A 3,803-nucleotide genomic window follows, 5' to 3' on the forward strand; every position below is an offset into this window, starting at 1 on the left:
CTGTTGCCACACACAGGGTGTCCCTATAGTAATACCACAACGTCTCTGTTGTCACACGCAGGGTGTCCCTATAGTAATGCCACAACGTCTCTGTTGCCACACGCAGGGTGTCCTTATAGTAATACCACAACGTCTCTGTTGCCACACGCAGGGTGTCCCTATAGTAATGCCAAGTCTCTGCTTTCTTCGAGCGTTTCTGAGCTCGCTGAGCGAGGACGTTCCTGTCCGGTCTGCGCTGCACTTGAAGTGTGACAAGGCAGACAAACTAGACCTCGTTTCTGGAAAATATTTAACATGGTCTGGATGTGTAAAACAACCATGAATGTTCATATAATGTTGTTTTCAGTATTGATTGTTTGGTTAGGCTTAGCTTTTACAGTCTCCACGCAAGTTTAATCTTCAGTTTAGACTGATACTGGACTTTATGATATATGACTTTATACTTGAATTTGTTTTATATGTGACTTTTTGTATTTTGAAAGTGAAAATATAGTTTTTTATGTTTTTTTATCACAATTAACAAAAAAAATTCTACTAAACAAACAAAAAACACTACTGTAATCTTTCATGTCCATTTTTGTAGTAGGTTAAAATGATAAAGACTTGATTTCATTTTCTTTAACCTGTTAAGCTACATGTATGTTTGTGGATGTTACAACTGCACTGATCACTGTAGCCCTGCTGAAATTATTCTTTTGGTGTTCCTGTGGGTGTAAGAACACGATGTAAAACTGTGAGTTCATTTCAAAGTGTGTATTTTTGTCCAAAACATGATTACTGCGTTCATGCCAGGGACACGGGGCATGATTAACACTTGATAAAATGCACTGTAATCTTTGAAGAGCCTGTTGAGAACGTCTCCAGTGTTTACTCCAGGTTTCTTGTAAACTTTTAATTGTGATAAAATCTTGGCTCCACTTCCCTGAAACTACAGTACTGGTCAAACATGTTTTCAAGACAGTCTAGACTGAAGGGGGTTTTAAAACTGTACGTAAGCCCAGCAGATAGAGAGGAAGGAGTTTTATGCCACGACAGGAGTGAAACAAGCTCGTATACCCAAGGGCATTAGACTGCAGCAACATTTGTACTGGGTGAGGTGAAGAGTTGTGTGTATACTGCCACCTAGAGTCCTACAGGCGGAACTGAAGGCAACGTGTTTAACTGCGTATTTAGTGCGTCATGGGTGGTAATTCCAGAAAGTAGTGTTAACAAACATTTAATTGAACCTTGATCTGTGACTCGACCTAATTCAACATACCCAGAGTTTCTAGAACTACCGATTAAACTGTCAGTAGTCGAAGTTAGTAAACGATTCACAATTAGTCAGCGTTTACGGTTAAACTTGAAGAGCCATAACAGCGCTGATGCCCGGGTTCAACACGGAGGACAAACTAGCTTTCGGGACTTGAAACGATGTTACACATGCAGAGTATCAATAGACTTTACAAGGTAATAAAATTAAATTTTAGCAAGAAAATGCTCAAAGACGAGTGTTTTAAAAACTACAGCCTGAGGCCAATTTATTAATTCATCATCTAGCAGCTAGTGGCTGGTCTCTGGTCTAATGTTACTGTGTAAGAATGCAGACACAATTCGGTTTCATAATAGCACAGCCAGTCATTTATGATTTATACACACCTCTTGATAATTGGTAGGGAGATTAAATATTCACATGACATCAAACAAGTTCGAAAACTATTTTCATCTGAGTGTAGAAAAGTCTTCACTGCCGTCTCTGGAGTGGTCCCAAGTCCAGTCAGGCACTGAAGTCTGTCCTGCCCTATGGATCAGTCTCCATCCTGACTCTAGACCTGCTGTGGGCCAGACTGAATCAGGGTCATCAGGGTCAGGGTGAGGGGTCATAACACACAGCAGACAGCAGGTTTCCTCTGTGTCCAAGAAAGAGGTTAATCACAGAGCAAGGAACATGTGATCATAAGACAGTGACCTAAAGATTGTGATTCAGATTGTGATCAGATGCAAAGCACTTTTGTAAGTTGCTCTGGATAAGAGCGTCTGCTAAATGCTGTAAATGTAAATGTAAAGAAACATGCCATGAGAGCCTATAGTGTCACATAGCCAATGACTATGAGGCTACTGATGACTGTTGTTATTTAACTGTCATTAACTATTAACAGTAAAGAAAGATTTCTATTCATGTACATTCATCACTGATGGAGGAGTTATTGGAATGTTGGTCTAAGCGGCTGTAGGATTCTTGGTTAGATTCTTGGTGTTAATCTAACCAGGCCACATGTACTTCAAACGTCTAGTTTTAATAATTAAAATTCCGTGGATATCTTCTTGACTTTCAGAGATTTATGCCTAGAGTTTTATGTTAGAGTAGTAAGTACGCAGAATAGCCTACGTTTTCAATTCACCAGCAAAAAAGATTTAAAAACCTGATATAAAACCTGAGTTTTAAAATAAATATGATTAATAAAAGTATAAAGTGCATAAAATCTCATTAAAAGTGAAAGTGCAGAGCTGCATGATGTGAGGGGGGCGTGTTTAACCTGAACACAGGATGTGGGGAGGGCATGTTTAACCTGAACACAGGATGTGAGGGGGGTGTGTTTAACCTGAGCACAAAGCCTCACCAAATAAGGCCGTGTTTAGTTCAAATTTAAAACCATCTAGTGTTGGAGCGCTGCTAATATCCTGTGATAACTGGTACCATTTAAAACAGCATTATAAACCTCTCTGCTGAGTCTGTACATGAGGCAGGACTAACTGATCATCTGAGAGTTCTGCCTGGCTCATAACTGCTGCTTATCAGACAGATACACTGGTCCTACACCATTAAGAGAGTTACACACCAGTAAAAACTCTGTAATCTACTGGTATCCAGTGTGAGGATGTAGGAATTGGGGTTATGTGTTCTTTTCTTTCACTCCTTGTGAGAATGAGCAGCTGCATTTGAATCAACAGAAGCTGTTTGTTTTGGGGATGTCCTGTTAGGTCATTACAGTAATCATGCCCGAGTTTCTCTAGGTCTGGGTTTGTCAGGAAGTCTGTGGGTCTGCTGATCTGAAGGTGATAAAATGCTGATTTAGTATCTGATTTGATGTCGTTGCTAAAATTGACATCAGAGTGTTTTAGTACACCAAGGTTATGAGCTAGCGCTTTAGAGTTTAGATCAGACTCTGTTAGTACACCAAAGTTACGAGCTAGCGCTTTAGAGTTTAGGGCTTTTGATTCCAGCTAACAGCTAAACAGCTAGTTTGTGCCTCTGTTGTTGCCAAATATAATAATCTCTGTTTTATCTCCTTAATTTGTGACAGTGTAGTAGACAGTTCTGCATTAACACTGAATGACCACAGCACCTCTAACATCCAAACAACACTCACATTCACATTAAATCAGAGAGAGACTGCAGCAAAGCAGAATAAATAGAGAGACTAAGTAAACTCACCTCTCTTAAAGGACAGCCTATTTCCCTAGTCTGACTGACAGCCACCAAAACAAGCTAACAAGCTGGCTAACACATCATATCTTAGAACTTTCTAATGACAAATGTGATGAATTAGCTGAATTATTTGGCTGTAACTGGTCAACAACTCTCATTCTGCCAAGTCATAGTGCACCAGAACTCACCGAACTCTTCACGAACACCATCACTGTAGCAGCAGGGAGGCCCTGTGGTTCTACTGTGTCTGTAGTCTGAGGCCCTGTGGTTCTGCTGTGTCTGTAGTCTGAGGCCCTGTGGTTCTACTGTGTCTATAGTCTGAGGCCCTGTGGTTCTACTGTGTCTGTAGTCTGAGGCCCTGTGGTTCTACTGTGTCTGTAGTCTGAGGCCCTGT

The 3,803-nt window shown here is 40.6% G+C and overlaps 1 protein-coding gene across 2 annotated transcripts in view; it reads left to right on the forward strand.

The window, feature by feature from the left end:
- Positions 1–737, forward strand: part of eda2r (ectodysplasin A2 receptor) — a 36,660-nt gene extending 35,923 nt beyond the window's left edge. For both annotated transcript variants that reach the window (XM_076987733.1, XM_076987734.1), the window contains exon 10: positions 1–737. This exon is cut by the window's left edge and continues 1,140 nt beyond it. The gene's annotated coding sequence lies outside the window, so the exon portion shown is untranslated.
- The last annotated feature ends 3,066 nt before the right edge of the window (positions 738–3,803 follow it).

Source organism: Brachyhypopomus gauderio, unplaced genomic scaffold, assembly GCF_052324685.1.
Source record: "Brachyhypopomus gauderio isolate BG-103 unplaced genomic scaffold, BGAUD_0.2 sc54, whole genome shotgun sequence".
Lineage (NCBI taxonomy): Eukaryota > Metazoa > Chordata > Actinopteri > Gymnotiformes > Hypopomidae > Brachyhypopomus > Brachyhypopomus gauderio.